The sequence below is a fragment of the Lissotriton vulgaris genome, chromosome 3_2, assembly GCF_964263255.1.
Source record: "Lissotriton vulgaris chromosome 3_2, aLisVul1.2, whole genome shotgun sequence".
In the NCBI taxonomy this organism is placed as follows: Eukaryota; Metazoa; Chordata; class Amphibia; order Caudata; family Salamandridae; genus Lissotriton; species Lissotriton vulgaris.
Genome location: NC_141690.1, coordinates 201,171,911 through 201,189,641, shown reverse-complemented (window position 1 = coordinate 201,189,641; position 17,731 = coordinate 201,171,911). Strand labels below are relative to the sequence as shown.

The 17,731-nt window shown below is 43.5% G+C and overlaps 1 pseudogene; it reads left to right on the top strand.

Annotated features, from left to right (window-relative positions):
- Positions 1–1,546: 1,546 nt before the first annotated feature.
- On the top strand, positions 1,547–17,054 carry LOC147725523 (endoplasmic reticulum-Golgi intermediate compartment protein 2-like; annotated as a pseudogene).
- The last annotated feature ends 677 nt before the right edge of the window (positions 17,055–17,731 follow it).

The following is a 17,731-nucleotide window of genomic DNA, read 5'->3' as shown; positions in this document are numbered from 1 at the left end:
ACAGCACATTTCTCATGATCACCAGCCTTTCTTCGTACCATACGGATTGTACTCCTCATCTGACAAGATTCATCTCTGGTATTTGTTTCAATATTTAAATTTTTTTTACTTACAGTTACATAGCTAATTCAAATAACATTTTAGATCCTCCAGCTTTTCTTCAAAATTCAGGCAAACCTTTTACACCCTGGCACAAATTGTTAAGAGTATTTGAAAACTATTTAGAAGCCATTGATGCTACAAAATATATTCTAGCGAGGAAAAAAGCTTTAATATTTAATCCCTTGGGTACTGCAGGACAACAACTATTTGATAACCTACCCATTGTACCAGCACCTCTGGGTGATGAAACTTGGAATATGTTTTCAGAGGCTTTAGCCCGTATGGGAAAACAATCTGTTGATGAACCATCAGTCATGAAAGACATGTATTTTTCAAACGCAAACAGATGCAACAAGAATCAATTGAAGGCTATTTAGCGATTCTGAGAGTTTTAGCCTCTAAATGTGAATTTGGTACTAAGTTGGACACTTCTTTACGTGATCAGTTAGTTTTCAATTGCTTTAATAAAAAAATTCAGGAGCGCATACTCACTTGTAAAAATCCATCTTTGGAAGAGGTTATGGGTATTGCAAGAAGTATTGAATGTTCTGTTAGGTCATCTAAAATTTTAACTGAGGGTAGTGTTTCTAATTCTGTAACTGGCACTAGTGTAATGCATCTAGCTGCTAGTACTACTATTGAACCTGAAGTAAATGCGGTTACTAACAAATTCAACTCTATAATTTTTTTGAAAGGAAACCAAATGCAACAAATTTTGAAAGGAGACCTAATTCAAACTGTAATAGGTGTGGTTCTAGATTTCATATGGGAAATAGTCCCAATTGTCCTGCGCAAGGTAAACGTAACAATTGTAAAAAAATAGGTCATTTCTACACGGTATGCAATCAATGTAAAGTCAGTCAATTCGCTCCACTTCTCCGCGTTGCGGAAGCAAAAATTCCATCATCAATTACATATGGCAGTGAGATTTTGAGAGGTAGGGATGCTCGATTACTGAACACCATTTTGACAAAAGCATATAGAGTAATGTTAAATTTACCGCCTTATGTGTTGCCAGCACAGATTCGTCTCGAGCTTGGTCTTCGCAAGGCAAGTCTCATACATCAAGTGCTGGCACAAAATTAAGAACTCTGCCGCAAATACATTGAATCGCCAGCTCTGGAAGATACTGTGCAGCACACCTACCTCACTGGCCAAAGATTACTTGGAGGAATCGCTCTTCATAACGGGATTGGCCAACCTATGGGAAATCCCAACAACGCCTTTGCACTTTAAACGTATCACTAATAAGGTTGTTTAGAAACTCTCCTTTATAGACAACAAAGCAGCATTTGCACACAGGTGCCACGCACGGATGACTTTATCCAATTATAAATCATTTGGATCACAGGCATACTTTGTTATTAGGGTATTCAAGGAAGTCTAAAGAGGCCTTTTTAAAGCATAGGCTAGGAATACTGCCAGCCATACCACATCTTCCACCATGGCTAAGAAAGAACTACGGGAATGTAAGCCGGCTATGTGGGGCTGGAAGGGAAGACATCAGACACATAATATGCTCCTGTGTCAAGCTTAACAAGGAAAGAGTTGGCCTGCTAAAAACTAACTTTAACGAATGAGTCATACGCACACGGAGACAAGCAGTACTTGCCTGCTTCAATCCACTAGATCCACAACTGAATGGGAAGCTTGTCAAGTTTTTAGTTCTAGTAGCATCCAAGCAAAAGATGCTTGTTACTACAACTAGCGTATAATTCCTCACAGGCCTCCAGCAAAAAGACTCGGAACATTCTGCACTTTTTACTTACGCACGTGTGCACTGATACCTGAAAACCTTTTAAACAGAGCATTGATTGAAAAGCCCTTTTATCAAAACGTTTTATCTGAATGTATTTTGTAATGGTTTTAATTAATCTTACAGTCAATTTAATGTTGAAGATGAATCCGTTTGTGAGGCTTTGAATATTGTCTCACTTTCAGTTGAAGTCAATACATTAAAAGAATCCAGAAAGACTTACAAGGGACTTATTTGTGACATACTTATTGGTTCAATTGAAGTTAGTATAATGGCTGACTCAGGCTCGCCTATTACTATTTTAGCTGAGAAAACGTTGGATACGTTTTTGTCCAAAACTTTTTTAAAGCCTACTGATGTCAATCCAAAGGCATTTGGTGAATATGACATAATAATGGAAGGTTATTTTTCTGATGTCATAAAATTTAAAGGAAGGGAAGTTTTCACAAAAGTATACGTTGCACTCAATGGACGTGACATTCTGGGGTGGCTTGATCAAGCTAGCTTAGGCATAATACTTAGACCTGGACATCCGGAACCTGTTGTTTTAGGTGATTTGACAGTGTCATCAATTGGTAATATTGAAGAACACGATCATAAGTTACATGATTTATTTAATAAGTATGCCTGTGTTTTTAGCTATGGCGTGGGAGCAGTTAAAGGATTCGAATATGCCAATAAGCATAAACGTAATGCTGTTTCTGTCGCACAGAAAGTCAGACCAGGGCCTCTTTCAGCTAGAAAAGATTTAAAAAAATTATTGGATCAGATGTGTGCCTAAGGTATAATAAAACCAGTTGACTCATCTGAATGGGTTTCGGCTTCTGTGGTCGCACACAAAAGTTCTGGTGATATCTGTTTGTTTGCGGATTTGAGGGTACTTAACCATAATATTTTTATAGACTGCCATCCTCTGCCTAGGATTCATGATATGCTTGTCAAAAAAGGGAGTAGTAGATTTTTCAGCACAATTGATTTGGGTTAAGCTTATCATCAAATTCCCTTATCAGCTGAGTCACAACCTTTATCTACCTTTGTGACTCCATTTGGTGTATATATGTACAAAAGATTACCTTTTGGTTTAGCGTCAGCTGCTAGCATTTTTAAAGACTGATGGATCAAATGTTTGCTAATGAAGTGGGTAGCCAAGCTTTCCAAGATGATATACTCATTCACTCTAACACATTAGATCAATACTATTTTCTTTTTTAAAGAGTTTTAAACAAATTGGAAAAGTATGGCAGGACAGTCAAAGCCAGTAAGTGTACGTTTGTCAAACAAGAAGTGGATTATCTTGGTCACAACATTTCTGGTGAAGGTATTAAACCTAAATCCTCTTTAATTGATGCCATCAGAGATGCTCCTGTTCCTTCAGATAAGGATTCGCTGAGGGCATTTCTTGGTTTAAGTGAACATTACTCCAGATTTGGTCAGGGTTTTGCATTATTGATACAGCCACTCAGAAATTTGTTAAAAAAAGAATGCTAAATTTATCTGGTCTGAGGATGCTCAAAATGCTTTTCTTTCAATTAAGAATGTAATTATCAATGCTCCTGCTATTAATGCTATTAAACCTTTTACTTACGGTGTGGAAAGTATCATTACGGTGGATGCTAGTTCTAAAGGGTTTGGGGCCAGATGTAGGTCCCCCAATATCGGTCGGCAACGGCCGAAATTACCGGATTTCGGGCATTACCGACCGGTATTGGGGTTTTGAGATGTAGGTGGCATTTTTTAAGGATTTGGTATTTTACCGAATCACTAATTTAAGGATTCGGTAATATACTGAGTTCTTAACATACCGATCCTGTAAATTTCCCTAATCCAGGATGTAGGAAGCACTTAAGTTAGTGCATTCCTCAGTTAAGGATTCGTTATTTACCACCAACTAGAAGTTCGTGGTAAATAATGAAAACCTTTGAAAAAACATTTTTTTCCAACAGTGCCATGTTGCAGACATACATGCCCTTAGGGAATGTTTGTCTGCAACATGTTCATCCATACTTAATTGAGGGGTGCAACCGTGTGTCAAAGTGACACCCTGCCACCCGTCAATGTTTCCCCCTTTTACCGAATCGGTATTTACCGATTCGGTAATTGACATTCATAGGAATGAATGGCAATTACCGAATCCGTAAATACCGATTCGGTAATTACCGAAACTTACCAATTCAGTAATTTTTACAGAAAAATTACCTACATCCCATTTACCTGATCTTAAATATCGAATCGGTATGATTCGGTATTTAAGAGTCGATAAACTGGGATTAACTACATCTGGCCCTTGGTGGTGTTCAAATGGTGAATGGACAAGAATGTACATAGGTTTTGCATCGAGAACCCTTAATAAATCTGGGCTGAACCATAGTACTATTGAGAGGGAGGCCTTAGTGCAGAGGTATTCAAACTTTTCCAGGTTGAGCCCCCCCAGCTGAATTCCCCCAGATGTTGGGCCCCCCCACCACCCGACCGAAACCTCGGGCATCCGGCACACCACATGATCGCCTGCAACGCGCACACCACGGGCCATATCCGACAAACAATGCTCAACACAACAAGAGTGCCTAGCAAACTGCAGGCCTGTGAGTGGGTGTGGCGAAACGACAGAGGCGTACCACACAGCTCAAAACACAATCCTCCAAGGCAAAGGAAGTCATCACAAGCCTCCCCATCCATCATGTACACCTTGTCATCCACTAACTCCCCCACCATTCATTCCTTCCCTCCATCTGTGCCCCATCCACATCCAAACCCCTTCAACCACTTGCAAACCCATCCACCATCCATCCCTCCATCCATCATCTCCCCCATCCATCCTTCCATCCACCCCCTCACCCATCCATCCATCATCCATCCATCCCTTCACCAAATCCATCCCCTCACCAATCCATCCACTCTTTCACCCATCCATCCACCCACTCATCCACCCAACCACTCACCCCTTCACCCAAGCTATCCTCCCACTCATCCATTTACTCCTCTATTCATCCATCCACTCCTCCATTCATCCATCCACTCTTCCACCCATCCATTCACTCCTCCACCCATCCATCCACTCACTCATCCATCCAACCACCCACCCTCTCAACCATCCAGCCATCCCCCACCCACTCATCAATCCACCCAGTCACTCATCCGTCCACCCAGTCACTCATCCGTCCACCCACTCAACCCCCCACTCATCCATCCACCCACCCATCCATCCCTCCCGCTCTCCACCCTCCCCCCACTCATGCATGCACTCTCTGACCCATCCATCTCCATGCTCCTCTCCTCACCCATCTATGCACACACCTGCCCATCCACTCTGCCAATCATTCATCCTTGTCCTCACTCATCCATCCATCCTCCCCCTCTCTCTCCATTCCCCCCTCACCCAGCCACCCATCCCTCCATCCATCCTTCACCCACTCATCCATCCACTCATGCACTCATGAATCCATCCATTGACCTCTCACCCACCCCTTCACTCCTCCATCCATCCCCGTGCATCCACCCTCCTCAATCACCCATCCATCCCCACATCCACCCCTTCACTCATCCATCCATCCATTCATTCATTCACCCCTTCACCCATCAATACATCAATACATCCATCCATCACTTCTCTCATCCATCCACCCACCGACTCGTCTACCATCCACCCCCCCCATCGATCCATCCACCATTTCACTGATCCATCCATCCCTCCACACATCCATCTACCCTTCCAACCATACACACATCCATCCACTCCCATCCATCCCTCCACTCATGCATCCATCCTCTCTCCCACCATCCATCCACCCCTTCACCCATCCATCCATCCCCTCACTCATCCATCCATCCCCCCCTGCAAGTAATTCAGAATCGCCTGCAGGAGGAGCACTCTCTTCAAGATGTAGTTTTCAAAAGTGCTGTCAAAGGTGCTTCAACAGCTCTGCCGCCAAGGGAAGACTCTTAGTTGCAACCTCCAGACGCACGCAGAATACACGGGCATCTGTATGTCAACAAAGTAGCAGGGAACGTTCACATCACAGTTGGCAAGGTAATTCCACATCCACGAGGCCATGCACACCTCGCAGCACCTGTCAGTCACGAGACATACAACTTTTCTCATCGAATTGACCATATGTCATTTGGAGAGCTGATTCCTGGCATTATTAACACCCTTGATTGAACGGAAAAAATCGCCTCAGATCATAACCAGATGTTCCAGTATTTTATCACAATTGTGCCAACAAAACTCAGAACATACAGAATCTCATCTGACACTCATCAGTTTGGGTGCGTTACTGTTACAACGCAACTTTTACGTCGTAATGCTGTTACAACGCAGCTTTTACAACGCTGGTTCCATTACAACGGATGCTATTAAAACGCAGGATATTACATAGCAGATGCTATTACAACGCATACCATTACATCGTAAGTATTGGTAAGTATATAATTTTTTTTAATTTTATTTAATTTTATTTAATTAATTTAATTAATATTAATTATAAATAAATATATTTATTTATGTTTTTTAATATTATAAATTAAATATATTAATTTAAGTAATTTTTTAAATAAGTATGTGTATAGGAGTATATGTTTTGGGGTACTGAGGTATATGTTTTGGGGTGTTTGGGTATTTTTAGGTTTTAGGGCTGGGGTTGGGTTTTGGGGTACAGGGGTAGTTTTAGGTTTTAGGGCAGGGGTTGGGTTTTGGGGTACAGGGGTGTTTTTAGGTTTTAGGGCAGGGTTTGGGTTTTGGGGTACAGGGGTGTTTTTAGGTTTCAGGGCAGGGGTTGGGTTTTGGGGTACAGGGGTGTTTTTAGGTTTTAGGGCAGGGTTTGGGTTTTGGGGTACAGGGGTGTTTTTAGGTTTTAGGGCAGGGTTTGGGTTTTGGGGTACAGGGGTGTTTTTAGGTTTCAGGGCAGGGTTTGGGTTTTGGGGTACAGGGGTGTTTTTAGGTTTCAGGGCAGGGTTTGGGTTTTGGGGTACAGGGGTGTTTTTAGGTTTTAGGGCAGGGTTTGGGTTTTGGGGTACAGGGGTGTTTTTAGGTTTCAGGGCAGGGTTTGGGTTTTGGGGTATAGGGGTGTTTTTAGGTTTTAGGGCAGGGTTTGGGTTTTGGGGTACAGGGGTATTTTTAGGTTTTAGGGCTGGGTTTAGGTTTTGGGGTACAGGGGTATATTTAGGTTTTAGGGCTGGGTTTGGGTTTTGGGGTTCAGGGGTATTTTTAGGGTTTATTTTTTTTAAAGTACGACTTTAATTAAATTAAAATAATTAATTAAATTTAAATTAATTAAATTTATTAAATGAAATTAATTACAATTTTAAGATTAATACAATTATATTAATTAAATTAAATTAATTAAATTTAAATAATTACTATTATTAAATTTATTAAATTAAATTAATAAAATTATATTAATTTAATTAAATTACATTAATTCCTATTTAAAATTAAATTAAACTTATTTAAATAAAGATAAGATTAATACAATTATATTAATTAAATTAAATTAATTATATTTAATTAATTACTATTATTAAATTTATTAAATTAAATTATTAAAATTATATTAATTTAATTAAATTACATTAATTCCTATTTAAAATTAAATTAAACTTATTTAACTAAATTATATTAATTACATTTTTTTAATTATTTTAATTATATTAGTAAAATAAAATTAATAAAATTAACTTAATTTCATTTTTTTTTAAAAATTATACTTACCTTTACTTACGATGTAATGGTATGCGTTGTAATACCATCTGCTATGTAATATCCTGCGTTGTAATGACATCCGTTGTAATGGAACCTGCGTTGTAAAAGTTGCGATGTTACAGCATGCGTTGTAAAATAACGCGTTGTAACATCATAGATCCATCAGTTTGCAGTGACAGAAAGAGAACGTGTGATTGATCATGCATGAGGCAGCCATGGCGTATCAGGCATTGTCATGAAATATGACATTAGTTCACTAATGGTGACTGTGACAGAGTCTCATATGCCATTTTGGCAGTTCTTAGTGAGACTGTGTGGTATTATTGGTGGAATTTTCTCAACAACGGGCATGCTGCATGGAATATATGTCAACAAAGAGAGAGGTAGGGAAATCAAGGACACTCTCTTAGTCCCCGGTTAAGTATCAAACAACAAGAAAAGAGAGGTCTGGTCAGTCATCAGGCTGCCAGGGATATGGAGCAAGGAGATAAGTGGGTTTTTGTTTGTACACAGTCACTCTGATTGAGTAGGAAAGCCCTCACACACCGACCTGGTCAGTGTCATGCTTCATCATCGGGCCCCACCGAAGAGACCGAGTGCCTCTTCGGTGTGCTACGACGCCAGAAAGACTGCGGAGCTGGTCGTGTGGGGAGGACGTGATGTGAAAATTAGGAAATTAAAAGTGCCTAACAGGGTATCAACATTTTTTTTTTAATGAGTGATCCCTAAGACACGTGTGGGTGGTTTTATGTGTCTGAATTTACGTGCCAAGGTTATTACGAGTTGGGATAAATTCAGCTAAATACCACGCATTTAAAATTAATCAGTCAACATGTTTCTGCCGTACTTGTGGTATATATTCACCAAGGCATTCTTCAGGACTATACCCCGGCGGTATGGACACTCTAATAGTCCACCCTGACCTGGGGGCGTGAAAGTGAAAAAGGAAAAAAGGTGAAAAAGTGCTTAAAAATTAGAAGAGCAAATGCTCATTCTAAAAAAGCCCCAAATTCAGGGGTGTGTCAGCACCTGTAAGAGAAAGTATACGGACAAACAGATACAGACAAACATACAATTAGTATATGCCAGAATACACTTATCATAGTGCTCCTAAGATGGTGACAAGCTTTTGTGTGCACACAATAAATGATATCTTATGCACCATCCAAGTAGCCCTTAGGGATATTGTATACGCTAGGAGGTGGAGTGCTAAAGGTGGGTTTTATTTAAAAGCTACTATTGTAGCAGGGGTAGTAAAAACACGATGTGAATTCTCCATGAGCAGGGATCAATTTGACCAAGTGGTCGGTGACCCCCCTAAGCTGGTAGGTATGGAGAAAATCTCACTTTAAAATGGGGCGCTACTAGCACCATGGGTCTCGGGAGAAGGATTGGAGCGCGCCTGGCACATCCTAGGGAGTGAGAGAGTTAAATGTCAGAATGGCTCAAGCATACAGTTACTTAGCTCGTGGTGATCGTAAAAAATCGTTCCGCCGGAGATGCAGACTCACGCCCTCAGCGTTCGCAATCCGCTTCTAAACCTGCAAGAAGCCTCTAAACCGGACCCCGACGATGGAGAGCGGGGCCGGTAAATGCGATTAAAAGCACTTTGTTTCTTGTTTGCGCGCCCGTTTCCTAGTTGGGCGTGTCGGGCCCAGAGCGAGGCTTGGAGCGCACACGCCCACCTGGGCGCGGTGCGCTTCAGATGAAAGTGAGGCTTGGAGTCGCGAGCCTATCTTTTAGCCATACGTAATGGGGAATATGGACGCGCTGACGGTTGCTAAGGCGATCCTATCTATTGAATGGTAGTTTGAGTATTGGTGAATAAATACCAATTAATCATGAGTATTGATGCTGCGATCATTGAAGGGACACCTGAGTGATATTCTGGTAGAAATGCACATACAGTATATTGATTTCAAACATTAAAGTTTTGTTGACGGACATAAATCCCCTTTGGTGTCTTTTTTCTGTGCACAGGATGTGAAAAAAGCGGCAATTACTTCGTATATAGTATTAGAAATTCAAATACAGTAGACTAGATGTCAAACATTAATGTTTAGTTGACGGGCATAGTTCCACTTTGATATCTTTATGTTCAATGTGCATAGGATATGAAAAATGTGGCAATTATTTAATATTCGATGGTATATTAATTCAGATCGCCCAGATCGCCCAGATCGACACGGTCTGCCACCGCACCCTAGTACGGCGCCTCAGCAACGTCGGAATCCAGGACAAGGCGCTGGAGTGGATCACCTCCTTCCTCGACGGGAGAACACAGAGAGTCCGCCTACCACCGTACAAGTCAGAGGCCACCGAAGTCATCTGCGGCGTCCCCCAAGGATCATCTCTGAGCCCCACCCTCTTCAACGTCTACATGAGCCCCCTCGCGGCCATCGTACGCAAACACAACCTCAGCATAATCTCCTACGCCGACGACACCCAGCTGATCCTCTCCCTGACCAACGACCCCGCCGCCGCCAGAGCCAACCTGCACGAAGGGATGAAAGAGGTAGCCGAGTGGATGACGACCAGCCGCCTGAAACTGAACTCGGACAAGACGGAGGTCCTCATCCTGGGCTCCTCTCCCTCCGCCTGGGACGACTCCTGGTGGCCTCCCGCCCTGGGCACCGCACCCAAACCGACAGACCATGCACGCAACCTGGGCTTCATCCTGGACTCCTCCCTCTCCATGACCAGGCAAGTCAACAACGTCTCCTCGGCATGCTTCAACATCCTACGCATGCTACGGAAGATCTTCTGGTGGATCCCCACCGAGACCAGGAAGACCGTCACCCAGGCCCTCGTCACCAGCCGACTGGACTACGGCAACGCCCTCTACGCCGGGACCACCGCCAAGCTCCAGAAGAGACTCCAGCGGATCCAGAACGCCTCAGCCAGACTCATCCTCGACATCCCACGAACCAGCCACATCTCCGGACATCTGCGAGACCTTCACTGGCTCCCCGTCAACAAAAGAATCACCTTCCGCCTCCTCACCCACGCACACAAAGCCCTACACGACCAAGGCCCGAGCTACCTCAAAGGCCGAGTCAACTTCTACGCTCCCAAACGCCACCTCCGATCAGCCAACCACGCCCTCGCCGCCGTCCCCCGCATCCGAAGAGCGACTACAGGAGGAAGGTCCTTCTCCCACCTGGCCGCCAAGACCTGGAACTCCCTCCCGACCGACCTGCGCCTGACCCAAGACCACCTCTCCTTCAGGAAGAAGCTGAAGACCTGGCTGTTCGAGCAGTAGCGGCTCCCCCCCCCCCAGCGCCTTGAGACCCCACGGGTATGTAGCGCGCTTTATAAGTGTCACTGATTGATTGATTGATTGATATATCTCATTGGAAGACAACAAAGGCCAACAGTCCGGGAGTTCACGATAGGACTGTGTTCCAGGGGATATCGTCATTGAGGCCGTTAGTATTTGTCCCCAGGCGGTATACCCAACGCTGTTCTTTTTCAAACAGTCTGTTTTGTACATTCCTGGTACCTTCGATAGCTTCAATCACAGTCCACCTCATATCGTTGGTGGTGTGGTTTTTTTCTAGGAAGTGGCGACTCAATTTTGTTGTTACTTTTTTGCACCCTATGTTGCTGCGGTGCTCGCAGATCCGTTGTTTCACTTTTCTGGTGGTCATACCTACGTATCGGAGCTGGCAAGAACAGGTGATCAGGTAGATCACATTGTTCGAGTTACAATTGGTATGTCCACGTTGGGTCCATATTTTCCCTTCTTCTAGAGCCAATGTTTTGGTAGCTTGTGTTAGGTGGCACACATTGCAATCCGAACATGGGTAGTGTCCGGTAATTTTAGGGAGACCCCATGTTGTTGTCACAGATGGTGTCATGGTTTGTGGTTTCTCTTTTGGGCGTGTGTGTACCAAGGCGTCTCTCAAGCTGCGTCCCTTTTTGAAAGAGAACAGGGGTTTTTCCCAGTCCTTTTTAAAGGTTTTTACAATGTTCCAATGTTTGTTTACGCTCTTTTTCATAATGTTTGAGAGACTGCTGTATGTGGTAACACATGTAAGTGGGATCTGGTCTGGTTTGTTAGTCCTTTCTTCCAGAAGTGCCTCCCTTGGCTGATTTTTAGCTCTTTTAAATCCTTTGTTAAGGGTGGGTGTAGGGTAGCCTCTACTTTTTAGTTTTTCCGTCAGGTTGGCTGATTGGTCTTTGAAATCTGTGGTCGTGCTGCAGTTCCTTCGTAGCCTAAGGTATTGCCCATAAGGGAGGTTTTCCTTTAGCGGACGCGGATGGAAACTGTTAAATTCCAAGAGGTTATTCTTTGCTGTCGGTTTATTGTGGGTTTTTGTGGCGAGTGTCGTTCCACTGATTGAGATGACCACATCTTAGAACACAATTTCACTTCTGCTTTTGGTGTTAGTGAATCTTAAGTTGTGGTCTAGAGTGTTGATCCATGTGAGGAAATTTTCCAGATCATTACCACTGCCTTTCCAGATGAGCAGAATGTCGTCAATGTAGCGTTTCCACAGTAACATTGACGAAAAAAAGGGGGCAGTGGGTGGTAAGATATGTTTGGCTTCAAAGTCTGCCACATACAACCCTGCCACGCTCGGCGCGAATGTACTGCCCATGGATGTTCCAGAGCATTGGAGGTACAGTTGGTCTTTGAACGAGAAAAAATTCTCTTTCAGTGCTAGAGTGGCACATTCAATAATGAATTTTTTTGGGGTCTGGAATTCCCAGTTGGTTGAATCCAGTACCTTAGTGAGGACCTCGATTGTGTCGTCCTGTGGAATGCTAGTGTAGAGGCTTTCCACATCTAAAGTTACCAGAGTGATCGAGTTTTCAGGGAAGGTGATCTCTGCCAGCAGACGCAACAGACTTTTTGTGTCCTTTAAGTAAGTAGGTGTGGACTGTACTAAAGGTTTTAGAAAGTGATCACAGAATTGTGATAACGGCTCTAGGAGCGAGCCAATGCCTGAGACGATTGGGCGTCCTGGTGGTGGTAGTTTATTTTTATGCATTTTTGGCAACGTATAGAAGTAGGGTATAACACTACTTGTATTGTTCAGAAAAGCCGCTTCATTCTTGGATATATGGTCTTGATCCTCTGCTTGTTTGACCAAGGAGCTGATCCTTTTAGAGAGGTCCGGAGTCGGATCTGATGTCAGTGGAGTGTAGTTTCTGGCATCACCGAGTAGATTTTTACAGGTGATCTCATAGTCAATTGTGTTCTGGATAATGATCCCTCCGCCCTTGTCCGCAGGCTTGATGGTTATGGAGGTGTCGTTTTGTAGTTGTTGCAATGCCTCGAATTCAGCAGTACTGAAGTTCCCGAATGTTTTCGGGTTTTCGCAATGTTCTAGGTCTTTAAACACAGCTTGCTCAAAAGCAGTTATGGCCGCTGGTATAGTGTGTGGAGGCGGGATGAAAGTAGAGCTAGGTCTTAAGCCTGTGTCACCTTTCCTAACTGATTCCATGGGGTCTGTTTTCCCATCAAAAAACGCTTTTAGTTTTAGTTTGCGGAAAAACGCTGCCAGCTCGCAGTGTAGTTTGAATTTATCTGGTTTTGCTGTGGGGACAAAGCCTAGCCCTTTTTCCAAAACTTGAGTCTCCACCGGAGTGAGTATTCTGGTAGACAGATTTGTTACTAAACTCAGACTCCGCTCGTGCCTGGTTGCTGATTGCTCCGTGTGTGGTTCGCTACTGAGTCGTCTTCTTGCCAGGTTACTCTGGTGTTCCCTCTCCTTTTGCCTCGGCCTCTCCGTCCGCTCTCTAAAAAAGGCTGTCTATACTGCTGTTGGAAATTGGCCGGGGGCATGAAGCCCGGGTTCCAGCCCATGAACGGATAGGGTGGCTGTTGGAAGGCATAAGGGTGTGTACCCATTCCCATTTGTGGGGGATACCACTGTTGGTGGTTGCCTTGATTACCATGCCCACTTCTGTTGGTTCTATTGCCTCGGTTCCCTCTTCTTTTTGTTTGTTTGAAAGAGTTATTGCTGGAACCACTGCTATTAGATGAATCATCATCTGAGTAGTCTGAGTTGTTGGCATTGCGTGCTGGTGGAGTGAACGAAACTGCAGAGTAAGGGTATACTTTCTCGAACTCAAACTTCTTTTGGTCCTTTTGGTCCTTTTGAAGTTCCCAGACCAGATCCCACTTACATGTGTTACCACATACAGCAGTCTCTCAAACATTATGAAAAAGAGCGTAAACAAACATTGGAACATTGTAAAAACCTTTAAAAAGGACTGGGAAAAACCCCTGTTCTCTTTCAAAAAGGGACGCAGCTTGAGAGACGCCTTGGTACACACACGCCCAAAAGAGAAACCACAAACCATGACACCATCTGTGACAACAACATGGGGTCTCCCTAAAATTACCGGACACTACCCATGTTCGGATTGCAGTGTGTGCCACCTAACACAAGCTACCAAAACATTGGCTCTAGAAGAAGGGAAAATATGGACCCAACGTGGACATACCAATTGTAACTCGAACAATGTGATCTACCTGATCACCTGTTCTTGTCAGCTCCGATACGTAGGTATGACCACCAGAAAAGTGAAACAACGGATCTGCGAGCACCGCAGCAACACAAGGTGCAAAAAAGTAACAACAAAATTGAGTCGCCACTTCCTAGAAAAAAACCACACCACCAACGATATGAGGTGGACTGTGATTGAAGCTATCGAAGGTACCAGGAATGTACAAAACAGACTGTTTGAAAAAGAACAGCGTTGGGTATACCGCCTGGGGACAAATACTAACGGCCTCAATGACGATATCCCCTGGAACACAGTCCTATCGTGAACTCCCGGACTGTTGGCCTTTGTTGTCTTCCAATGAGATATACAGGGCGATCTGAATTAATATACCATCGAATATTAAATAATTGCCACATTTTTCATATCCTATGCACATTGAGCATAAAGATATCAAAGTGGAACTATGCCCGTCAACTAAACATTAATGTTTGACATCTAGTCTACTGTATTTGAATTTCTAATACTATATACGAAGTAATTGCCGCTTTTTTCACATCCTGTGCACAGAAAAAAGACACCAAAGGGGATTTATGTCCGTCAACAAAACTTTAATGTTTGAAATCAATATACTGTATGTGCATTTCTACCAGAATATCACTCAGGTGTCCCTTCAATGATCGCAGCATCAATACTCATGATTAATTGGTATTTATTCACCAATACTCAAACTACCATTCAATAGATAGGATCGCCTTAGCAACCGTCAGCGCGTCCATATTCCCCATTACGTATGGCTAAAAGATAGGCTCGCGACTCCAAGCCTCACTTTCATCTGAAGCGCACCGCGCCCAGGTGGGCGTGTGCGCTCCAAGCCTCGCTCTGGGCCCGACACGCCCAACTAGGAAACGGGCGCGCAAACAAGAAACAAAGTGCTTTTAATCGCATTTACCGGCCCCGCTCTCCATCGTCGGGGTCCGGTTTAGAGGCTTCTTGCAGGTTTAGAAGCGGATTGCGAACGCTGAGGGCGTGAGTCTGCATCTCCGGCGGAACGATTTTTTACGATCACCACGAGCTAAGTAACTGTATGCTTGAGCCATTCTGACATTTAACTCTCTCACTCCCTAGGATGTGCCAGGCGCGCTCCAATCCTCCTCCCGAGACCCATGGTGCTAGTAGCGCCCCATTTTAAAGTGAGATTTTCTCCATACCTACCAGCTTAGGGGGGTCACCGACCACTTGGTCAAATTGATCCCTGCTCATGGAGAATTCACATCGTGTTTTTACTACCCCTGCTACAATAGTAGCTTTTGAATAAAACCCACCTTTAGCACTCCACCTCCTAGCGTATACAATATCCCTAAGGGCTACTTGGATGGTGCATAAGATATCATTTATTGTGTGCACACAAAAGCTTGTCACCATCTTAGGAGCACTATGATAAGTGTATTCTGGCATATACTAATTGTATGTTTGTCTGTATCTGTTTGTCCGTATACTTTCTCTTACAGGTGCTGACACACCCCTGAATTTGGGGCTTTTTTAGAATGAGCATTTGCTCTTCTAATTTTTAAGCACTTTTTCACCTTTTTTCCTTTTTCACTTTCACGCCCCCAGGTCAGGGTGGACTATTAGAGTGTCCATACCGCCGGGGTATAGTCCTGAAGAATGCCTTGGTGAATATATACCACAAGTACGGCAGAAACATGTTGACTGATTAATTTTAAATGCGTGGTATTTAGCTGAATTTATCCCAACTCGTAATAACCTTGGCACGTAAATTCAGACACATAAAACCACCCACACGTGTATTAGGGATCACTCATTAAAAAAAAAATTTTGATACCCTGTTAGGCACTTTTAATTTCCTAATTTTCACATCACGTCCTCCCCACACGACCAGCTCCGCAGTCTTTCTGGCGTCGTAGCACACCGAAGAGGCACTCGGTCTCTTCGGTGGGGCCCGATGATGAAGCATGACACTGACCAGGTCGGTGTGTGAGGGCTTTCCTACTCAATCAGAGTGACTGTGTACAAACAAAAACCCACTTATCTCCTTGCTCCATATCCCTGGCAGCCTGATGACTGACCAGACCTCTCTTTTCTTGTTGTTTGATGCTGCATGGAATGGCAGAATTTATTGTAGACATCGTCTGCTGTCGTTTCAAGCTAGGAGCTTACAAGCAACCAACTGCTCCTCTGCACCATGGAGACACAAATAACCACATACTTCTACTTGAAGAAAACAGTACGCATTGACAAATACATCTGGAACCATGTTCCAATTGTTGTGATGAAAGCCACATTTTATTTCAATAAAATACCAAAAACATTGTGCAGTATATTTCGGAAAATGAAAAAGTACAGGCTTTCCATTAGAAGATAAAGCACAGCAAATCAACCCATAACAAAAATAATCCTGTTGTGAAACAGACCTTTTAATGAAATTAATGCAAATGGTCACACTTTGAAAAAACTTGCATTTCACCTTAAGTTTTTCGATCAGTAGCAGAGGCAGCGTTAGGTTTGGGAAATGGTATTAGTCTCCATCCCTCAACCAGAATGTGCCTTTTACATTGTTCTTTCTTATTATGTGTCTTCGTAAGAAATCAATTGAAAACATCACACGTCTATTTGTACCAAGGTTCAAGGAAGCACTGCCAATTCAAAAGCGAGAATTAAAAGGAGCTGAATAGACCAAGATCACACAAGGCCGACTAGTATGGAACTTGAAGCTTTCACCCTATTGGGATATATCATCAGTGACTTTGTCCTATATTTGCTGCATACAGTTGTTTCAAAGCGATTGTTGTTATAAACTGGAAACGCACTTTTGAGTTACTGAGTATACGAGGATGCACACTGCACTAGAGAACATTGCAGTGGTCGTATGAACATGTACATTTGTATTAAACATATTGCTATGTGAGTTGTGTGGGATATACCATCGGGAAGTGAAATATTTAAAATGGTTTGAAAAGGCTTTTTAACTGGCTGTACTAGCACATCGAAACAAATGATTTTTGTACCATCTTTGGAGTAAATATGGCATCGAATCAAATAATGTTGAGACTCCCGACCCCACCCCCTCCCCCTCACTCCCACCCCCCTTGAAAGGCAGGGGCCCTGGGCCAGAGCCCACCCCGCCCGTGCCTCAAACCCTCTCTAGGGAAACCTTCTCTCCCATCTGGGAAGAGCTAACTCTCCCAGGAGGGGGCCAATTCACGGAGTCAGCTTCAGCTGCAGTGGGAGGCAGAGGCAAGGGGTCTCCTCTGCTAAAGCTGAAAGCGTGTCTGTTTGTTTGCTTTCCTTTTTAGCAGAGGAGACTCCTTGTCTGCACTGCAGCCAAAGCTGTTGACTCCATGAATTGGCCCCCTCCTGGGAGAATCACCCAGACAAAGGAACGGGCACAAGGGGAAGATCGGAGTGGAGCGTGCCCCCCCTGGGATGGTGCAACGCCCCCCCAGGGGGGCGCGCCCCACAGTTTGAAGAACACTGCCTTAGTGTGTTCGTGGTCTGTTGAAAATTTTTTAATGTATATTTGGGGCACTACATTTCAGCTTTATACAGACCATAAACCATTAATATACATGTTAGGAGACAGTTCTTCCAACAAAGCTTCTTCTAGATTGATAATATTACTAGTGAGACTTCAAGAGTCTAACTTTGATATCAAATATTTACCTGGTGGTAAAAATGTACGTGCTGATTGTCTC